At 38.1% G+C, this 23,211-nt stretch overlaps 1 non-coding gene across 1 annotated transcript; it reads left to right on the forward strand.

Annotated features, from left to right (window-relative positions):
- Window positions 1–14,698: 14,698 nt before the first annotated feature.
- On the forward strand, window positions 14,699–14,771 carry TRNAR-UCU (transfer RNA arginine (anticodon UCU)). Its single transcript has one exon. It is a non-coding gene; the product is annotated as a tRNA-Arg (tRNA).
- Window positions 14,772–23,211: the final 8,440 nt, after the last annotated feature.

Consider the following 23,211-nt stretch of genomic DNA (forward strand, 5'->3'; position numbering starts at 1 on the left):
TCTTTTGTTTCTTTAGGTAGATATACTCCTAAGTATTTTATTCTTTTTGTTGCAATGGTGAATGGTATTGTTTCCTTAATTTCTCTTTCTGTTTTTTCATTGTTAGTATATAGGAATGCAAGGGATTTGTGTGTTAATTTTATATCCTGCAACTTTACTATATTCATTGATTAGCTCTAGTAATTTTCTGGTAGAGTCTTTAGGGTTTTCTATGTAGAGGATCATGTCATCTGCAAATAGTGAGAGTTTCAGTTCTTCTTTTCCTATCTGGATTCCTTTTACTTCCTTTTCTGCTCTGATTGCTGTGGCCAGAACTTCCAACACTATGTTGAATAGTAGTGGTGAGAGTGGGCACCCTTGTCTTGTTCCTGATTTCAGGGGAAATGCTTTCAATTTTTCACCATTGAGGGTGATGCTTGCTGTGGGTTTGTCATATATAGCTTTTATTATGTTTAGGTATGTTCCTTCTATTCCTGCTTTTTGGAGAGTTTTAATCATAAATGAGTGTTGAATTTTGTCAAAGGCTTTCTCTGCATCTATTGAGATAATCATATGGTTTTTATGTTTCAATTTGTTAGTGTGGTGTATTACATTGATTGATTTGCGGATATTAAAGAATCCTTGCATTCCTGGGATAAAGCCCACTTGGTCATGGTGTATGATTTTTTTAATATGTTGTTGGATTCTGTTTGCTAGAATTTTGTTAAGGATTTTTGCATCTATGTTCATCAGTGATATTGGCCTGTAGTTTTCTTTTTTTGTGGCATCTTTGTCTGGTTTTGGAATTAGGGTGATGGTGGCCTCATAGAATGAGTTTGGAAGCTTACCTTCATCTGCAATTTTCTGGAAGAGTTTGAGTAAGATAGGTGTTAGCTCTTCTCTAAATTTTTGGTAGAATTCAGCTCTGAAGCCATCTGGTCCTGGGCTTTTGTTTGCTGGAAGATTTTTGATGACAGTTTCGATTTCCTTGCTTGTGATGGGTCTGTTAAGATCTTCTATTTCTTCCTGGTTCAGTTTTGGGAAGTTATACTTTTCTAAGAATTTGTCCATTTCATCCAAGTTGTCCATTTTATTGGCATAGAGCTGCTGGTAGTAGTCTCTTATGATCCTTTGTATTTCAGTGTTGTCTGTTGTGATCTCTCCATTTTCATTTCTAATTTTGTTAATTTGGTTTTTCTCTCTTTGTTTCTTCATGAGTCTTGCTAATGGTTTGTCAATTTTGTTTATTTTTTCAAAAAACCAGCTTTTAGCTTTGTTGATTTTTGCTATGGTCTCTTTAGTTTCTTTTGCATTTATTTCTGCCCTGATTTTTAAGATTTCTTTCCTTCTGCTAACCCTGGGGTTCTTCATGTCTTCCTTCTCTAATTGCTTTAGGTGTAGAGTTAGGTTATTTATTTGTTTTTTTTCTTGTTTCTTGATGTAAGCCTGTAATGCTATGAACCTTCCCCTTAGCACTGCTTTTACAGTGTCCCATAGGTTTTGGGTTGTTGTGTTTTCATTTTCATTCATTTCTATACATATTTTGATTTCTTTTTTGATTTCTTCTATGATTTGTTGGTTATTCAGAAGTGTGTTATTTAGCCTCCATATGTTTGAAGTTTTAACAATTTTTTTTCCTGTAATTGAGATCTAATCTTACTGCACTGTGGTCAGAAAAGATGACTGGAATGATTTCAATTTTTTTGAATTTTCCAAGACCAGATTTATGGCCCAGGATGTGATCTATTCTGGAGAATGTTCCGTGTGCACTTGAGAAAAAGGTGAAATTGATTGTTTTGGGGTGAAATGTCCTATAGATATCAATTAGGTCTAGCTGGTCCATTGTGTCATTTAAGGTTTGTGTTTCCTTGTTAATTTTCTGTTTAGTTGATCTATCCATAGTTGTGAGTGGGGTATAAAGTCTCCCACTATTATTGTGTTACTATTAATTTCCTCTTTCATACTCGTTAGTGTTTGCCGCACATATTGCGGTGCTCCTATGTTGGGTGCATATATATTTATAATTGTTATATCTTCTTCTTTGATTGATCCTTTGATCATTATGTAGTGTCCTTCTTTGTCTCTTTTCACATCCTTTATTTGAAAGCCTATTTTATCTGATATGAGTATTGCGACTCCTGCTTTCTTTTGGTCTCTGTTTGCATGAAATATTTTTTTCCAGCCCTTCACTTTTAGTCTGTATGTGTCTCTTGTTTTGAGGTGGGTCTCTTGTAGACAGCATATATAGGGGTCTTGTTTTTGTATCCATTCAGCCAATCTTTGTCTTTTGGTTGGGGCATTCAACCCATTTACATTTAAGGTAATTATTGATAGGTGTGGTCTCGTTGCCATTTACTTTGTTGTTTTGGGTTCACGTTTATACAACCTTTCTGCATTTCCTGTCTAGAGAAGATCCTTTAGCATTTGTTGAAGAGCTGGTTTGGTGGTGCTGAATTCTCTCAGCTTTTGCTTATCTGTAAAGCTTTTGAATTCTCCTTCATATCTGAATGAGATCCTTGCTGGATACAGTAATCTAGGTTGTAGGTTATTCTCTTTCATTACTTTCAGTACGTCCTGCCATTCCCTTCTGGCCTGGAGGGTTTCTATTGATAGATCAGCTGTTATCCTTATGGGAATCCCTTTGTGTGTTATTTGTTGTTTCTCCCTTGTTGCTTTTAATATTTGTTCTTTGTGTTTGATCTCTGTTAATTTGATTAATATGTGTCTTGGGGTGTTTCGCCTTGGGTTTATCCTGTTTGGGACTCTCTGGGTTTCTTGGACTTGGGTGGCTATTTCCTTCCCCATTTTACGGATGTTTTCAGCTATTATCTCCTCGAGTATTTTCTCATGGCCTTTCTTTTTGTCTTCTTCTTCTGGAACTCCTATGATTCGAATGTTGGGGCGTTTCACAGTGTCCCAGAGGTCCCTGAGGTTGTCCTCATTTCTTTTGATCCTTTTTTCTTTTTTCCTCTCTGCTTCATTTATTTCCACCATTTTATCTTCTACCTCACTTATCCTATCTTCTGCCTCCGTTATTCTACTCTTGGTTCCCTCCAAAGCGTTTTTGATCTCATTCATTGCATTATTCATTTTTAATTGACTCTTTTTTATTTCTTTTAGGTCTTTATTAAGCATTTCTTGAATCTTTTCAATCTTTGTTTCCAGGCTATTTATCTGTAACTCCATTTTGTTTTCAAGATTTTGGATCATTTTTATTATCATTATTCTAAATTCTTTTTCAGGTAGATTCCCTATCTCCTCCTCTTTTGTTTGACTTGGTGGGCATTTTTCATGTTCCTTTACCTGTTGGGTATTTCTTTGCCTTTTCATCTTGTTTAGATTGCTGTATCTGGACTGGGCTTTCTGTATTCTGGAGGTCTGTGGTTCCTTTTTATTGTGGAGGATTAACCCAGTGGTTGGGGTTAGACGATTGGCTTGTCAAGGTTTCCTGGTTAGGGAAGCTTGCGTCAGTGTTATGGTGCGTGGAACTTGATTTCTTCTCTTTGGAGAGCAATGGAGTGCCCAGTAATGAGTTTTGAGATGGGTCTATGTGTTAGGTGTGACCTTGGGCAGCCTGTATGTTGATGTTCAGGGCTATGTTCCTGCGTTGCTGGAGAATTTGTGTGGTATGTCTTGCTCTAAAACTTATCGGCTCTTGGGTGGTGGTTGGTTTCAGTGTAGGTATAAAGGCTTTTGGACAGTCACTTATTACTTAAAGTTCCATGTAGTCAGGAGTTTTCTGGTGTTCTCAGGTTTTGGGCTTAAGTCTCCTGCCTCTGGATTTCAGTTTTATTCTTCCTGTAGTCTCAGGACTTCTCCAACTATACAGCCCTGATAAGAAAACTTCTAGGTTAATGGCTAAAAGATTCTCCCCCATTAGGGACACCCAGAGAGGTTCACAGAGTTACATGAAGAAGAGGAGAGAGAGGAGGGGGATAGAGATGAGCAGGAGGAGAAAAAAGGGGGACTCAAGAGGAGAGAGACATATCTACACAGCTGTCTGTTCCCAGAGTGTTCTCCGTAGCCCAGTCACCTACAAAGATTCACAGAATTGGATTGGGAAGAGAAGGGGAAAGGAGGAAATAGAGGTGTTCTGAGGTAGAAAACAGAGAGTCAAGATTGGGAGAGAATAATCTTTGGTTTAAAAATAGGGCTTCTCTCTTTTTTTTTTTTTGTAAGGTTATAGTGTATTGAAAATGAAAATTCAGGAGTAGTAGAGGAGTACTAGAGGACTTTAAAAGAAATAAGAGAAAAAGAAAAATAGAAAATAGAAGAGAAAAAGGAAAGAGAAAAAAGAAGAAAAAAGAAAAAAAAAAGAAAGAAAAAGAAAAAAAAAGAAAAAAAAATTTTTTTTTTCCCTAATTAAAAAAATCGTAAAAATCTATGGAAATGAAAGTTAAGGAGTAATGGGGGAGTAATAGGGGATTTTAAAGGAAAATAAAAGAGAAAAAATAAAAAAGAAAAAATTAAAAAAAGAAAAAAAAAAAAGAGAAAAAAGTTAAAATATATCTAGGAGTTTCTCTGGAGCTGTTGTGGTAAATGTGGGTTCGGCTCAGTTTGAGATAGCTCCTCGTTCCAGCTTATGCTTCTCGATATCTACAGGCCCCTTCCGTTGTAGTCAGTGTTTCCTAAGGGGATTTTAATCTGTTGCACCAGTCCCTTCTGAAGTGGTTCCCTTTGTTTATTTGGCTTCTGTTTGCCGGTCTCTTCAGAGCCTCATTTCTGCCCTGACACAGGCGGGCGGAGGTGGACTCTTATTTAGGTAGCTAGTTCCGTCGCTCTGCGGGGAGGGGCTGGCGCCGCGGGGAGGGGCTGGCGCCACGGGGAGGGGCTGGCGCTGCCAGGAGGGGCTGACACTGCTTTCTCCGTCTGCGCTGCTCAGGCTCCCGGCTCTTCTATGTGGAGCACGCCCCGCGCTGCGCGAGGTTCCAGCCCTCCGGTGTTCCACAAAAGCGCGGAAGGAAAAGCTGCGCCTGCTCTCTGTGCCTTCCCCGTCAGAGCGGTCCAGGCAGCCAGGGGCTTGGTGGGTGCACTCTCCCCAGGTGTGGCGCGCCCACTACCTTCCACGGACCCAGTCTCAGTTTCCGCTGGCGCCAGTCGGGTGCCTGCGCCTTCTGCCATCCGCGTCCCCAGCCCCAGTCCCGCCCGCGCCGGTCGGGTGCCTGCGCCCTGTGTCTCGCCGCGACCTTCCCCTCCTCCCTGCCTCCTGCCTCCGGCGGGGCTGGGCTGGTCCGCAGCCTGCGAGCTCCTCTCTGGACCCTCTCGGTCTCTTTGTTCTGCGAACGGCCGGCAGTGTGTTCGGGCCGGCTAATTTACTCTCTCTCCTTTGGTCTCCCACAGTTCAAGTTGGCAACTCACAGAAGCTCCCTCCGATTGTCCTCAGGGCACTCAGGCCCGGACCCTACCCCAAGCAATGCCGCCTAAGACTTCCCGGGACGGATCTCCGTCCTTAGCTCTTTTGTCTCACTTTTTATCTTTATATTTTGTCCTACCTCCTTTCGAAGACAATGGGCTGCTTTTCTGGGCGCCTGATGAACTCAGCTAGCGATCAGAAGTTGTTTTTTGCGAAGTTTGCTCTGCGTTCAGTTATTCTTTTGATGAATTTGTAGGAGAGAAAGTGGTCTCCCCGTCCTACTCCTCCGCCATCTTGGCTCCTCCCCTCAGCTCCTACTTCTGTACTTTGAGCAAGGTCTACCAGGGGCTCCCACATCACAGGACCTGTCTTGGTAAATATGTTTTATTTACCACTGGGGGTGAGAGGATTCTTTCAAATGCTATGTATTCTTGTGTTAACTGTTCAGGATCTCCCTGTTTTAGATTCTGTATGTCTTATTTGCTGCTACGCACATGGTTCTAAATACATATATACATGAAACTTGACACATGGCACTTTTTTGGTTTGCTTTGGCAACATTAATGAATTTCTCAGGGTGATTGTTGATTTGGAAAGGACTAAGAGTCTAAGTCATGGTCTGTTGTTATCTGGGCTTATCAACTAGGAAAAGCAAGGAGTGTGAAATGAGGACGCCCACACGTAAAACTCCAGCCTGTAGAGTTCTTCATAAGCATTTGCTTCAACTTTGGTTGAAAAGTTTAAGATAGTGTTCATTTAATTTAAAATATCCAAATAGGGCATTGGGGTTAGGAAAAGGAAATGGCAACCCACTCCAGTATTCTTGCCTGGAGAATCCCATGGACAGAGGAGCCTGGCGAGCTATAGTTCGTGGGGTCACAAAGAGTCAGACACGACTGAGCGACTTTCACTCGCTCTGGTAAAATACATGCTTTAGAAGCATAGTCACTGATTGTCACTGGTAATGAATGGCTTAATATAACCACCTGAGGAAAAAAAACTGTGATACTGTCTCTCTGGTAATGTGACTGATAAAGTGAAAGGTCTGAATAATATCTCAAGCAGTGATATTTACTAGTAGGCATGAGCAAAGTGCCAGACAGGCAGATAGGATAGTCAGAATCTCCCCTATATCTTTAAGCAAACTTTGAGACAGTTTTTTCAGAGTGGTGAATGCATGAGCTCTGGAATCGAGCTGTCTGGGTTTTTATCCCAATATAAGATGCTTATTTGTCTTCACTTTCATCTTTTATGTAATGGGCATTATAGTTTACTAATGTGAAATGTTCAACATGGACATTCACATTGTAGTCCCATGTAATTTACTATGTAACACATTTCTAGGATATAGGAAAGTGCTTAAATGCTGCATCATAATGATAAATAACTGTGACTACAACAATTAAAATATGTTATCTTCATTCAACATGGGGGCATCTAGGTTGATAAAAAGAGAGAGAAAAAAGAAAAAAAAATGTCATTCCATAGTGTAAGAGTCATTGTAAACAAAGGCAATAAAAATCAAAGGACATTTATGTGACTAAATTGGAATCTAATCTTATAAAGAATGCTTGAAACCATGACCATCTGGGATCTATCATCATGAAATATTTATCCTACCTGCTTAAAGATGTTTACTTGTTTTTTGTTTTCATTTCCTTATAATTTAAAAGTAAATATACATGGGCTACTTAAAATTACTTGGAGACTTCCTCTTCTATCCAAGATGGAATAACAGGGATCAGATTTACTGTCCCACCTGAAACAAGGAAGAAAAACATTCATCTTTGAGAGCAAGGAACCAATGAAGGGAGCCCCACCATTGTCACAATTTCCTGTCCTTAGAGAGTTTCTGAGCTGGGGAAAACACACACACACACACACACACACACACACACACACACACCCCAAAATAAAGATCTAGATAAGTGAAGGGAAATGCCTTGTTTATAGATTTGAAGACAGCACAGTAACAATGTCAGTTCCTCCAAGTGGATATATATTTTTAACACAATTTCTATCAAAATAGAAGGATGAGGTGGAGAGGGAGGTGGGGGGTGGTTCAAGACGGGGAGACACATGTGCATCCGTGGGTGATTCATGTCGATGTATGGCAATAACCACCACAATATTGTAAATAAATTATCCTCCAATTAAAATAAATAGATTAATTTTAAAATATTAGCAATATTTTGGTATATATTAACATGATTATTCTAAAATTTATATAGGGAAAAAGGAGCTAGAATGACAGTAATTTTAAAATAGGAAAACAAAGTGTGAAGAATCAATCTACCTGATTTCAAGATTTATATGTGTGTGTTTAGTCACTTAGTCATCTCCAACTCTTTGCAAACCCATGGACTGTAGCCCTCCAGGCTCCTCTGTCCATGGGGATTCTCCAGGCAAGAACACTGGAGTGGGTTGCCATGCCTCCTGCAGGGGAACTTCGCAACCCAGGGATCGAAGCCTGGTCTCCCACATTGCAGGTGGATTCTTTGCCATTGAGCCATAAACAAATGTGTGTTATTTTCACTGAGATATACCCATAGGTCAGTGAAACAGGAAAGAGAAATCAGAAATAGACTCACACAAATATACCCAGCTGATATTTTACAAAGATGCAAGAGCAATTCAATAAAAGAAAGCTAGCCTTTCACTGAATAGATTTGGAACGATTGGACACCCATGGGAGGAGAGGTGAGAACTTTGACTTAAGTCGCACGTATGATACAAAAATTAACTCCAATGGTTATGAACGTAATGTAAATCATAAAACTATAAAAGTTTAACTCTTTATCAGAGAAATGCAAATCAAAACCACAATGAGGTACCATTACACACCAGTCAGGATGGCTGCTATCCAAAAGTCTACAAGCAATAAATGCTGGAGAGGGTGTGGAGAAAAGGGAACCCTCTTACACTGTTGGTGGGAATGCAAACTAGTACAGCCACTATAGAGAACAGTGTGGAGATTCTTTAAAAAACTGGAAATAGAACTGCCATATGACCCAGCAATCCCACTCCTGGGCATACACACTGAGGAAACCAGATCTGAAAGAGACACGTGCACCCCAATGTTCATCACAGCACTGTTTATGATAGCCAGGACATGGAAGCAACCTAGATGCCCATCAGCAGATGAATGGATAAGGAAGCTGTGGTACATATACACCATGGAATATTACTCAGCCATTAAAAAGAATTCATTTGAATCAGTTCTAAAGAGATGGATGAAACTGGAGCCCATTATACAGAATGAAGTAAGCCAGAAAGATAAAGAGCATTACAGTATACTAACACTTATATATGGAATTTAAAAAGATGGTAATGATAACCCTATATGCAAAACAGAAAAAGAGACACAGATGTACAGAACAGACTTTTGGACTCTGTGGGAGAAGGCGAGGGTGGGATGTTCTGAGAGAATAGCATTGAAACAAGTATACTATCAAGAGTGAAACAGATCACCAGCCCAGGTTGGATGCATGAGACAAGTGCTCAGGGCTGGTGCACTGGGAAGACCCAGAGGGATGGGATGGGGAGGGAGGCAGGAGAGGGGATTGGATGGGGAACACATGTAGATTCATGGCTGATTCATGTAAATGTATGGCAAAAACCACTACAATATTGTAAAGTAGTTAGCCTCCAACTAATAAAAATAAATGAAAAAAAAATAATAAAAGTTTAAGAAAAATTCTTTTAAAAATTGGAATATAGGATCTGGCAAGGGTTCCTAGACTTCATACCAAAAGGACAATCCATTAAAGCAATAAAATGATAATTTAGACTTACCAAAGTTAAAAACTTTTGTTCTGCAAAAGATCATGTTTAAGAGGATGATAAAACAAGTTACAGAATGTGATAAAATATTTGTAAATCACATGCTTAGTTTTATAAAGAAGTTACTTTATTTTATTCAGAATAGTTATATAGTTTCACATCCCAGAAATACATGGATTATTCCATTTGCCCACATCCTTGCCAACATTTAGTGTTGTTGCTATTTTTTATTTCAACTATTGTGACAACATGTAATGATAACTCATGTTGGGTTTAATTCCTATCTCCTTGTTCAACATATTTTTTATTCTTGTTATGAGCTTTCTTGGAGAAGGGAATGGCAATCCACTCTAGTATTCTTGCCTGGAGAATCCCATGGACAGTGGAGCCTGGCAGGCTATAGAGTCCATGGGGTCACAGAGAGTCAGACATGACCCAGCACACACAGGAGCTTTCTTGTCATCTATGTGTTTTCTCTGGTGAAATTTCTCTTCTGAGTTTTGCCCATTTTCTAATCAGATTATTTGTTTACTCCGGTGTGTTTTCAGACTTCTTTATATATGCTAGACGCTAGCCCTTTGTTGAATAAGTGGTTTACAAATATATGTCTGTATATACTTTTCTCTCAAAATCAAGGTAGTGCCATGTGGGATAAGGGTTCGTATGCCAACTAAGGAATGCTGCTTTCTAACAAGAAGTGTAGCCCTCGTCTCAAGCATCTGTTGAACACCATCAGAAGAGCTGAGCCAAGTAACTGCCTCTGCTACTATCAGTGTTGTTGTTGAAGGCTTTTGGAGTTATGCTGAGCATTTTATTAAGTATAAAGTTCAGTCACTCAGTTGTGTCCCACTCTTTGCAACTCCACAGACTGCAGCATGCCAGGCTTCCCTGTCCATCACCAATTCCCAGAGCTTTCTCAAACTTATGTCCATTGAGTTGGTGATTCCATTCAACCATCTCATCCTCTGTTGTCCCCTTCTCCTCCTACTTTATTAAGTATAAATTCTTTGTTTAAGATGGGTTTTACTTTAAATATGGATCTTTCTCTCTAGGATGACAGTTTCTAGTTTTTCGGGTCAGATTAAATCAAGTCATGCTTATTAGGGAGCATAAGGGGGCTGGGGTGAAAGGTTTTTCTCTGTACTAAAAGCACCAAAAGTATACCAGCTACAAGAGTCTGATTTTTTTTTTTAAAGAGTTTGGCAGTATCTGTAGTTTTAAATTTACCTACTTATTTGTTTATTTGGCTGTGTTGTGTCTTAGGTGCAGCACGTGGGATCCTCGTTGCCTCATATGGCATCTTTGGTTGCAACTCACAGACTCTAGATGGGTCCACAGTCTTAGTTGCTCCCCAGCATGTGAGACCTTAGTTCCCCGACCAAATATTGAACCCACGTCCCCTGCGTTGCAGGGAGAATTCTTAACCACTGGACCGCCAGGGAAGTCCCAGGGTCTGATATCTTGAGGCTAATAGAGAAGCAAGATTTAAATTCTTCAGTTGAAGGCCAAGTTTCACTTTTATTTTCCTGAACTAGCCTGTCTGCTTTATCCTCAGCCTTGTGGAAAGCAGGGCTGGGATTATAAGAAGGCTTTCTGAAAACAGCCCTGTCTTGAAATGCAGAGATTATTTTCTCTGGGTTAAATCAAATGAACATCCATTCCCTATCATGTACCTCCAAGAAGACATTGCTTCATTGGCTCTGCTTAATTCTTTCTCCTTTCCACCTTTGCACTTGGCTTCTGAGTCTTGAAATGACATTAGAGCTCTTTATGTTTAGATATCAAATTAACTATTTAGCCAGATCACTAAAGTGGAGGGTATAATGCTCAGAAGTAAGCATTTCATTTACAAAAATTCACGTTATCTAATGTAATAAATGGTAATAGTGTGTCTTTAGGCCCTGGCTATTCCAGTGTTTGGGGAAATAATAAAGACTTTTCATTTTCTCCCTTAGATCATAAGGGCTGTGTTATTAGTGTCATCTCAGCATTAAACCAGGTTGCAAGCTGCTTATTCTTCAAAATGAAGCTTTATTTTTCAGTTTAATTGCTTTTGCAGGAGCATTATTAACTTCCAGAAGTGGAGAAAAAAATTAAAGCGGCTTGAAGCTGTAGTTTAGTATATTTGAAGCTAAAAAACACTTTCAAAAACCAACACAACAATACTATACCAATTATCAAGAATAATATTAAGAAATACACATACACCCACATATATATGGTATAATAATTATAGAAAGTGATATCTTTTAAATACCAGGTGTGAGAACCATCTATATTTTTCTGTTAGGTGTTCTTAACATGTTGAATAAGAAATTATACTAGTACCCTGAGAGACCATAATGCCCGAACTCTCTGAACTTCTCAAAAATGAATCTCCATCAAACTTTATACCCCAATCAATCACCAAGCTCTCAATTCAGCTTTCTCAATAGCTCTCAAATGCATCATCTTCCCATTTTCACAGATATCCAACCTGTGTCAAAACTGAGCCATTTGCTGCCATACTGCCCTGCCCCCGAAACAGGCCTCCTTTGTCTTCCGATTCAATGCCAGTTGCAATATAATCAGGACTGTGTTGGTTCTATGCTGTTCCCCCAGTACATTCGTCCCTCTCCATAAATTCTTGTCATTAATAAACAAAAATGTCAAGTGTTCAGAATTTCACAGGCTGATTTTACGATCTTTTGGTAGCTCCTGTTTCTAGTGGAAGGTTCAGCTACTCTCTGATCTGTCTCTTTGTCCATTGAGACTAACTTAGTCACCATATGTCTCAGACATATTAAGTGCTACTGTGGGGCAAGTTTAGAAGTTTGAGATTAGACAGTCATGGGATGAGGCATATGGATAGCCTAAAGGACTTAATACAAAGTGTAGGAAGCTTACATCACACATCAGTGCCTACCAAAGAAGATCCACTACACACACACACACACACACACACACACACACAAAAAAAAAAAGATAATAAAGAGAATAGGATAACTTAGTTGATCTTAGCAAGACTCTCCCTATGCAATGAACTTATGAGTGGAGTAGTCATAGTGGCAGAAAACTGGTATTTATCCAAAGGATTTAAAAACTTATATGTACACAAAAACTTCACAAGGAAGAAAGCAGTTTTATAACCCCTCTATTCATAATTGCCAAAACATGGATGCAACCAAGATGTCTTTCAGTAGATGAATGGATAAATAAACCATAGTACTTCCAAAGGAATGTTATATAGAGCTAAAAAGAAATAAGCTATCAAGCCCCAAAAAGACATGATGGAGACTTAAATGACAGTTACCAAGAGAGAGAAGCCAATCTGAAAATGCATTATAGTGTATGATGCCAACTATATGCCACTCTGGAAAAGGCAAAATGATCAAGTCGTAAAAAGAATGATTATCAGGGGTTAGGGGAGAGGAACTGATGAATAGGCAGAGTATAGTGGGTTTTTAGGGTGGTGAAACTCTTCTGTATGATGCTGTAAATGTGAATACATTCCTTATACACTTGTCAAAACCCATAGACTGTGCAACACTAAGAGTGAACCATAATGTAAACTATAGACCTTGAGTGATGACGACATATCTGTGTAGGTTCATCAATTGTAACAAATGTACCATTTGGACATGGGATACTGATAGTCAGGGAGGCTGGATGTGTGTGGGGAAGGGATATGTAGAAACTCTATTTTCAGCTCAATTTTGGTGTGAAACTAAAAGTAGTTTGGAAAATAAAGACTGTTTTTAAAAATTTAAAATTTCTAAAAATGGCATTAAAATTCCATACACTCCTTAAATATTTTTCGTAGTCTATTTTCTATGTAAGAAAGCAAGAAGCAGGAGTCAATAACAATCAAGATTTGTATCTTTGTATAAAAATATCTTCCAGGTACTGTTTTAATTATAATCCTCCTTGGCATATTTATAAAACAGCTCATGCATACTACATATGTATAAAAACTAAGCACACTTCATGGTAAAGATGTTTTCACATACACTAATTTTTAAAGTATTATCAACAAATTAATTGTGGTTTCCCAGCGTCATTAGTTCTTAAATGATAAAGTTGAGACTCAAATTTGGGTTAATAGACCCATTTCTCATGAGGAACCATGTGAAATTCAACTCAGGTACAGAATTTGTCTCAGATTCTTGCAGATAATAGGTATGTAATAAAATTTCACTGTGCTTGCTGAATAAATTCAACTCTCTGCTCTGACTTTCTCTACACGAGTCACTGGTGAATGTTTGCTAGTAGATGAACAGAATTTGGACACCTAAGGTTCATTAATAAATATGTATGCCTTTTAAGTTGTTTAGCATTTCCAAATTTCATAAATGCTAATTTTAATTAAATATACTCTGAAGGAAAAGGAATTCCCTTAGATAGCAAATGTTACAGTTCAGCTACTTTTGAATATTGTATAGCTCTATAAAGACTGCATGCTAGAATGTCATATTATTTCCCAAACTGCTGGCCTGATGCCAGCTAGTATGACTCGCTACCCTTTGGTTCACAAGCCTAGGGAAAATGTCAGATTCTCTCTAAATTATGCAGTTTCAATTATGTAACTGCCTCCTCTACCTTGGCATCAATTTTCTGTGACATTATGTTGACATCATTAGAAAATGAGACATGTTACTTAGCTTTGAAGCCTCCACTGATTTTTAACTAAAGAAATTTCTTAATTAAAAATCAAGTCATCCTTTCATGCCTTCAAATGACATATTATGGGTTTTTTGACACATACATTATATGGTGGAATACATGAAAAATATCTCTATCTTTACAATCTAATAGAATTATTCAGAGATTAATGTCATGAACATTTATTGAGTTCCTACTATGTGTTAAAGCACAAGTATAGCATTAGATCTTTACTAATTGAAGAAATTTGGGCTTATAGCTGAAGAGAATATTTAAAAGTCTGACTATGGTTGCAGGAGACCACAAGGGATACTGAAAAACCTTTAAATTTATAGCAACTGTGGTATTTCCATCCCTGGGCCAGAAGGGATATGGCAAAATCAGAAATCAGAAAGTCATATAATATCTTGCAAGTCAAAATATGGCTCACACAATTGAAATATTGGCATCACCTTGAAGTTTAGTAGAAAGAAAAAATTCTTAGTTTCAGCCCTAAACCGAAGAATTAGAACTATGTTTCCATAAACTCCCAAGGTAATTTTTAGGCACCTTAATATTTGGAAGATGCTGGTGTATAGTATGTCCACATGTCTACATGCATGTACAAGTGTAATTTCCTTGTGTCCTGTAACCATTGACTGAATAACACCTTATGGTTGATGATGTTGGTAAATAATATTCAATTAGAGTCCAGTGACAACTTATTTGACTGTGTTAAGGTCTCAGATGGCCATAGTTTAGTCCAGGCATCCCTTAAAAATTAAAAAAAAAAAAATCAAATGCATGAAACCACTGTTAATGTGTAAGCATGGACTGAATAGTCATTAGTCCATCAGGATGTCTTATTTAAGAGGAAAGCTTGGATGATTTTAGGTAGGATGGTCCTGAGGTAAGAATCAGATGTCTGATAAAATTCATTAATAGAAATCCCATAAGGGGACTTCCTTGATGGTCCAGTGGTTAAGACTCTGCACTTCTAATGCAGGGGGCCCAGATTCAATCCCTGCTCAGGAAACTAGACCCACATGCCACAATGAATATCGAAGATCCTGCATGCCTCAACTAAGACCTGGTGCAACCAAATAAATAAATAAAAGCTTTTAAAAAGATCCCCCTACAAGTTGTGGGCCCAGAGGGAGAAAAAGGACCCCTGCCAAGTGGGTTGATGTTTTCACACAACTTGTTGATTAAACTTGTGATCTACTTGATATGGAGCTTCCCTGGTGGCTCAGATGATAAAGAATCTGCCTGCAATGCAGGAGACCTGGATTCAGTCCCTGCTTCATGGCTACCCACTCGAGTATTCTTGCCTGGAGAATTCATGGACAGAGGAGCCCAGCAGTCTATATTTCATGGAGTCACAAAGAGTTGGACAAGACTGAGTGACTAACAATTTCACATTTTTTCACTTTCTCTTGGATATGATACACATGTTGAGTAGAATTGATTTGACTTAGTGTCCTATGTCTTTGACTCCTGACCAGTCAGTTCAGTTCAGTTCAGTTCAGTTGCTTAGTCGTGTCTGACTCTTTGCGACCCCATGAATCGCAGCACGCCAGGCCTCCCTGTCCATCACCAACTCCCGGTGTTTATTCAAACTCATGTCCATCGAGTCGATGATGCCATCCAGCCATCTCATCCTCTGTTGTCCCCTTCTCCTCCTGCCCCCAATCCCTGCCAGCATCAGGGACTTTTCCAATGAGTCAACTCTTCACATGAGGTGGCCAAAGTATTGGAGTTTCAGCTTCAGCATAGGGGTCCTCAATTGGCCAAATTTAATAGGAAACAGAAAGCCAGAAGACCTGTTGATGTGGTTTATGAAAATCAACTACCCAAGGCTGAAGATTGAAGGGGGTAAAGAAGGAAACGGACTTGGAGTGTCAATTGGAGGAGATCTAACACAACTAGGTTAAGCCCTGCAGATATAAAAATGAGTGATATGGTCACCCTGACCTTAAATACCCCAATGCAAGTTTTGCAAAATCATTTTGTTTTTTGGCCACATCGTGCAGCATGTAGGGTCTTAGTTCCCCGACAAGGGATCAAACCTGCACCCCCTGCTTTGGAAGCTCAGAGTCTTAACCACTGGACCACCAGGGGAGTCCCTGCAAAATCACTTTTTTATATTACAGTCACATTTTAATATTGAAATTGTGAACAAAGTTAGTACTATTCTAACACAGTGTCCAACTGTTCATCTTGAAGACATTTTACATAACCCTCTGGTTTTAAGTAAAGTTGTAAAAGGAATGTTTTGTCAGAACTTGCTGGCCAGGCTGGGATTCTCACGGATATCTTTCTGTCCAACTTCACTTTCAGAATCATAGCAGTTTTTTCCCTTCCCTTTCAATAGTGAGTCCCTCATCCCTATGTGATTTCTGATGTCCTGGAAATCCTGCTTTGTCTGAGGCCTATACTGTGAGATTAAAAATCTTACATACTTTTAGCAAAGCCAAAGTGAAAGTCTGGCAATATGGTGGCATTTCCCGCTGCTTGAGCTCAAGACTAATTACTTAGTTTCTCAAATTTAGTAGGTAAGAGCTTTTGAAAGGACAAAACATATCTCATAATCTGTGCTAGTAAGTTAGAGGTGATACAAGCCCTGTTAAGAAACCCTGGGGTCCCATACATATTGCCTCCCATAATAAAAAGTGACTTTTACTCAAACCATGAATGATTTAGGCCTGAAGGTAAGGATGAGTGGGAATGAGATCCCAGGGAGAAGTTATAGACTCCGAGTTCTCACAAGAGTTGAAACAGGGATCTGAACACTCTGTAGTACAGAAATATAATGTGATAGCTGGAGAAGGAAATGGCAATCCACTCCAGTATTCTTGCTAGAAAATCCCATGGACAGAGGAGCCTGGCAGGCTACAGTCCATAGGGTCACAAAGAAGTTGGAGACTACTGAGCAACTGAACAACAAGCAACATGTTATAGTAGGACATAAAAATAACTACGGTATTAGTTATTATTTTATTTTTTAATTTATTTATTTGGCTGAATCAGATCTTAAGTTTCAGCATGCAGGATCTTCTGTCTTCTAATTGTGGCATGCAGGATCTTTTTAGTTGTCACTTGTGAAATCTTCATGCATCATGCAAGATCTGGCATGCAGGATCTTTAGTTGTGGCATGCGAACTCTTAGTGGGATGGCATGTGGGATCTATTTCCCTGAACAGGGATCAAACCTGGGCCCCCTGCTTTGGGAGTGGAGTCTTAGCCACTGGACCACCAGGGAATCCCTCTACAGTATTAATTGTTGTGTGAAATTTACATAAAGCGCTCTGAAAAAAGCTTTATGTATGTTACTTTTCTTACTACTTTAAAACAGACCTATGCACTTTAAAACAATCCTGTGTAAGAGGAAAGTCACACATTAAAGGAATCCTAGAGGGCCACCAGCAGTAGCTATAAGGGACCGTTCTCATTTGGCTATGTCCACTTGTTTCTCCCACTATGTTTATTCCATTCAGGCACAGCCACTTATCAATCAATCTATAAAACAAAAAATAATCTTCTACAAAATGTAATCAAGTTGAATTTTTTATACAGTTGTTTTTAGTTCTTTGGGAGCATTCCTTGTTTAGTACCTTGCTTGAGTCATAGTCTCCAAGGAATATAGCCATGAATATAGAGTAGGAAGACTGAGATCTTTATCTTATATGGTCATTCAGTGATTAAAAAGACCCTCCAGTTCTCAGCAATTCTTCCAGTAAAATTAAAAAACAATGCAGTATTTTCTCTTTCTTTTATCATTATTATTCAAAAACTGATTGATAGAAATTAATATGTGTTAGCTACGTCTTTAAGGGGGACTCAGTGCTGTCTTTCCTAAGAAGATGTTCTGGTAGATAAGACCTCCTTAAAATTAAACTCCTTTATAAGGTGAGTGTGTAGAGGACTAGTTAACTGATTAAAGCATTCTATTTTACAGCTAGAGCACAGAGATATTAAAGTGAATTAAATTTCTCATTTGGTGAATGAAAAATTTAGCTTTACTTTCATATTAGAATGTTTTGAAATAATATTTACTTTAGAGATAGGTTTAACAACATATTTTCTGGAGTTGTGATTATGGAATTGCACTAACTCTTTCCTCTTTGTTCCTTTTCTTCCCATCCTTATGACTTTCTGGCAGGCTGGAGGTGGGGGAGTATATGTATAAGGACAGTTATTGAATTAGACGGTGAAAATCATTATGATTGGACTTCAGAGAGTTGTCAGTATACTCTAAACATGATATCCATCATCATCACTTCCTTGTTTTCTAATCCATTTGAATTATCAGAAAATTGAGGACTACAAAATAAACGCATGGTGTACAAAGAGTAAGGATAGGAAATTCAGTTCGTGAGTTGTTTATCCAGAGAAATAGTTTTCTTTTTATGAATAATAGACAAAGAACAAAGATCTAGACATGAGAGGGAAGAAACCTGTATTTCCCACTAAAAACATAGCAACACAAATAGCTAGCACTAAAAAGCCTGAGTTTAACAGTTTTTGTTTGTAGCTCTGTCATTTCCTATTGATATAGCCCTGGACATTGCACTAAAATTGTCAATACTTCCATTGTTTATACTTGAGTCCCTTGAAAACATTTGATCTTCATTATTGGGCACCTTCTTTGTGGCCAACAATATTCTAAGTATTAGTGGCATGGCAGTAAGAAATCAAGATCCTTGACTTATGGGAGAGACCCATTTTAATGGAGGGAAAAATCTGATTTTTTGTTTGTTTGTTTTTCAGGCGGTGATAAGTGCTGCGATAACTCTCAATCAAGAAAGACCTTTCTGATCAGGAGACTCCAAAACATATCGTCACTTAGCTCCAACCTGTTGACTGACAGCCTCTTCCATCTCAGGCGATGGACACAATCTCTGAGTGCCGTGGGTGTAAAGGAGCAGCTTATAAGGTAAGTCAAGTTCAGTACCAGCCTTCTACAGTCTTAACTCTGTGTTCTGTATTTTTATTTGTTAAATCTGACAACCTTATTTGGAGACTTAACATGCAGTAAGAGTCCTGACCTCAGCTCTGAGTGAGAGAGGGAGCTATGAAAATATTTTTAGCATCCTGTTTTGAAAAGATCACTCTGCTGTCCTGTTGAAAGTTGTCTATAGGTGGTTAACAACAGAAGCAGGAAATCAAATTAGGAAACATGGGATGATGGTAAGTTTGATCAAGGCCTTGGCATCTATTCTACAAGAAGAGCTGACAAGATTTAATGATGGTTTGGCTGCGGAGTTGTGGGAAAATAAATAGTGGTGTCAAGGACAGTGTCAATTATTGTATTTGAATGATTGTGTGACAAAGTTATCCTCAATAACCCCTAATCACTCTGCAAGTTTATATGCAGTATAGACCTTCTGCTGCCAGACTAAAAGACTTTGTTCTGCTTTCTCTCAATTTCCTTCCCAGAGTTGTATAGTGTGGATCTAGGTATCTTCCTGTATACGTTGGGAAAGTAGGGGGAAATTGGCTTGGCTATTATAGATAATTTGCAGTCTGGAAAGGGTTAATGATTGATTCTGTGGACTCTCTCTCTCTCTCTCTACATACATACACACACACACACACATACACATATACATATATATGTACATATGCATAGATATACAAATATCTATCCATATATAGGTATGGTAATATTAATATTTCAGTCTTTCTTTCAAAAGTATTTTTCATATCTTCAGGAGAACTGTTGATTTTATCTAAAAATGAGTACAAAATATTATCTAAATATTTTTATTTCACATATATTAACCTTCAAAATAGAGTAACTAACATGATTGTTTAAATGCAATTTTTTGTACAAGTCGTGGCTGGAGTCGTTTAGAAGACTCTTTGACATGTACATATACACATTACCCTAAGCTCATTCTAGATTATATATCCATCTAAAGTAGTTGTGAGTGATTATAAAATGCCTATCATTGAAGTATCTTCAATTGCCCAGGTGGCAATTTATCTCTAAAGTAAAAGAAAAGCAGCATGGGTATTGGATACTTAATGACATATGGGGATCTTCAGGTTGGAAATAAGTTTAAATACAATTATGAGTATTGCAGACAGTCATTCAAAGGTTGAATTCAGCTGAAAAACAATGATAAACTATTGACTTATTAGGAGAAAAGGAGAAAGAAGTTGCTGAAGAAATGAGAGTGTCTAAGGGTTGATGGACTCAGGTTCTGAAACAGTAAGTCTCTGAAAGTCTCCCATCAGCAAGGCTGAGTCTTGTTCATTATGGGGGGAACTGAAGCCGTGAGAATACATCCTGGTCTCTGAGGGGTTGGCCCAAGCTGTCCTAGAGGGTGGGGAAGCATTTCTAATATGACCGATGCAGGAGTGTGGAAAAGCAGTCATACTTGGCCTCCTTCAAGGCACATAGAAAGGGGAGAAAGAAGGGGAGGAAACAAATAGTACGGCTTGGATGACGAAGAAATAGAGAGCGGGCAAAGTTTTCGAGGGAACTTTGTGCTGGTTGGCCAAAATATCCTGACCATTATCCAGTATTTAATTTGGTATATGTATTCTTTTCTATTTTTTTTTTTTTTTTACAAATTTCATTTGGCTGGTCAGGGATGGGGGGGTGGTGACTATAGCACTGTTTATTTCAAATGTAAGTAGAATTTCTTCTCAAGGGCACATCTCAAAAGAGAGGATATTGGACTGACCCGTTTCTTTATGTACCTCTCTGTTTACACCTTCCTTTTTACTGAAAACTGTATATGCCAGATAATATTTCAGGAATTGTGCATGCAGGATTTAGTTAATCTGCACAACAATCTTAATGTGGTAGTCAGAGCTATCTTTTTTTACATTTACTTGTGAAGAAGCAGAACCCCAGAGAAATTTAAAACTTTATCAAGATTTCATAACCAGTAAGTGGAAGCTGAGATTAAACTCAGGACTGCCTGACTCTTAAGACCTGAGCATATTCTGAAAGGCTGCACTGCCTTTTGAATGCAATATATATTATTGCATTCAATAATGTACAAAATGACCATATAATTTGTAACTGATGTATTTTTGTCTAGGAAAAATACTAAATAGGGGGACAAACAGATGTGAACTAAAACTGTTTAAGAGAAATTGGGATGTTCAATCACCCAAACTATATGTAATAATGTGTTATTGCATGAGATCCTGTAATACACCTACCTGTAGAGTTCTTCTTGAAAATCTGAACTATTACCTAATCTGCATTTATAAAATATAGTCTTGCATTCAATTTGCAGGAATTATTCATCACAAATAGTTGATTTCCTGCCTTTACTCAGATTTGTGTAAGCGACTCAATTATAATCAAGAAACAGCAGAGCAGGCAGCGTAGCTATGCAATCATCAATATGGATCTCATGCTCTGATGGGACGCTTCTCTAATATTAAGCAAATGCTGAAAAGAGGACAGAGAGTAAATGAAGGATTCGTGCTCCACCATTTCTGAAAAGCTGGTAGTGCGTGTTTTTCGTTTCACTGGGTCAGTAACCCAAATTTGCTATCTTGGCACATCTAAGTATTTTGGTGAAAAACATCAGTGTGGAAATAGCAAATAGGTACTAGTGGTGAACACTGCAATTATAAATGCTTGAGTGAATATGAGAAATTAGACTCATCGATAGTAGAAGTTGATCATTGGCGGATAGATCTTTCTCTGGTCTTCTTTTGGTGGCATCTTACAGAAGAGCTGAGAAAGCTGGGTCGACTCACATCAAGTCTCAGGTTCCAGCCTTCCTGCTGGACCTTGGGAAGATGTTTCATTCTCTGGTCTTTTATAAAATAAGACATTGTTCAGTAAGGAGAAGTCTATGAAATAGACTGTCTGGACTGTTCTGAACCCAGGTGCTCTTATCCAGGGCACCATGAAAACAGGGGTTTCCTAGTCTGTAGTTTCTTCTACATCACGAAACCCACCAGCTGAAACAGGCACAGTGGTGTGAGTGCAACTGCATGACCGTAACAATTGGCACAGATCCAGCAGCAGTTATCCAGCGAGGAGTTGGCAAATATGTAGGCTGGCATTTCCAAACTAGACAATTTCCTCAAAAGGTTCTTGTTTTGAATAGAGAGAAGAAAATCCTTTTTCCGAATGCAATCTGCCTTGAGTACCACCAATATCTGTGCCAAAACTAGACTTGTAGTTATACCCCTTCCCACTAACCATGTCATATCCATGTGGGAGGTAGTCTGTAAGCAGCTTTGTACCTTATATTCTTTCTTCCATGCAACTTTTAATATCTTTAAGGTCAATTGTTGCCAATTGGTATTAAAATCATTCTAGACTTCCTCAGTCCATACATACAAAATATGTACATATTTATATGTACACATGATTTATAAATATCATATATATTATATTTATACATTTTTATATAAAATATGTAGATGATATGTATGAACATAAATGATATGTACATGTATAATATGTACATATTTTATATCATATATATATATACTATATATATAATATATATATCTTTAACTTTTGACATATTCTTATTTTTCTTAAATTCCTTTTTTAAAAAAAAATTCTCATTCTAAAACAGCCTAGGAGCTACTTTACATATTATTTTATTGCCTATTTGTGGGATGTTTACCTGAAAGAAGATGATAGTCCCAAAATCCTTTCAGTGAGAGGATTAAAAAACCATAGAGATTAATTACTTTGCCTGTGGGATTCTGGTGATGGTAGGTTTGGAATTGGATAAAATGTCAGGAGTCAGGATGTTCCAAAAGTTTGTCGGTCTGCTTCCTCCCTTATGGTGACATCTCCAGGTACAAAATGTAAACCCCACAAAGTAAAGGATTTTGTTTTGGACTAGAAAAGACTGTGGCATATGGGAGTACTCAATAAATATTTGGTAAAACTGTTACAATTTCATGGTGTCAGTCAAAAGAAGAATGCAAATACTCAGATCATAAATAAGAACATATTGAAGCAAAATGTCAGGAAAATAATAAAAAACTCCCCAATACGTTCCTTTTTAATATTTGCTTAAAGTTTGAATGCTTCTTTTCTGGATACATATTTGTACATTTTTGCATGCATTTCATAAAACATACAACCTATGAAAAGATTGTAATCTCTGCAACTTTCAAAAAGAATCCATCCTATGACAGAACATAGAGGCAATTTACAATTTTGTGGGTTTGTATTTGGGAGAAAAAAATAAAAAGGCTGTTTCATTCATTGGTACCATGTTTAATAAATATGCTTATAAGTAGCTGGAGGATAATGACAGAGACCGAAGGAAGATAGTTTGACAGGAAATATAAAAGGACTTGGGGCACATGGCTCTATTATGATCCCCAGAAAAGAAATTAGCCTTCATCTGATGAAGCTATATGACTTGAGGGTTTAAAAAGAAACTTCCAAATAATAACCAGAAGAAATTATTTTTACAAAAACTTAAAATTGTTTCCCTTTGGGGAGTAGATAAATCTAGATGATTGAC

Source organism: Dama dama, chromosome 4, assembly GCF_033118175.1.
Source record: "Dama dama isolate Ldn47 chromosome 4, ASM3311817v1, whole genome shotgun sequence".
Classification (NCBI taxonomy): Eukaryota; Metazoa; Chordata; class Mammalia; order Artiodactyla; family Cervidae; genus Dama; species Dama dama.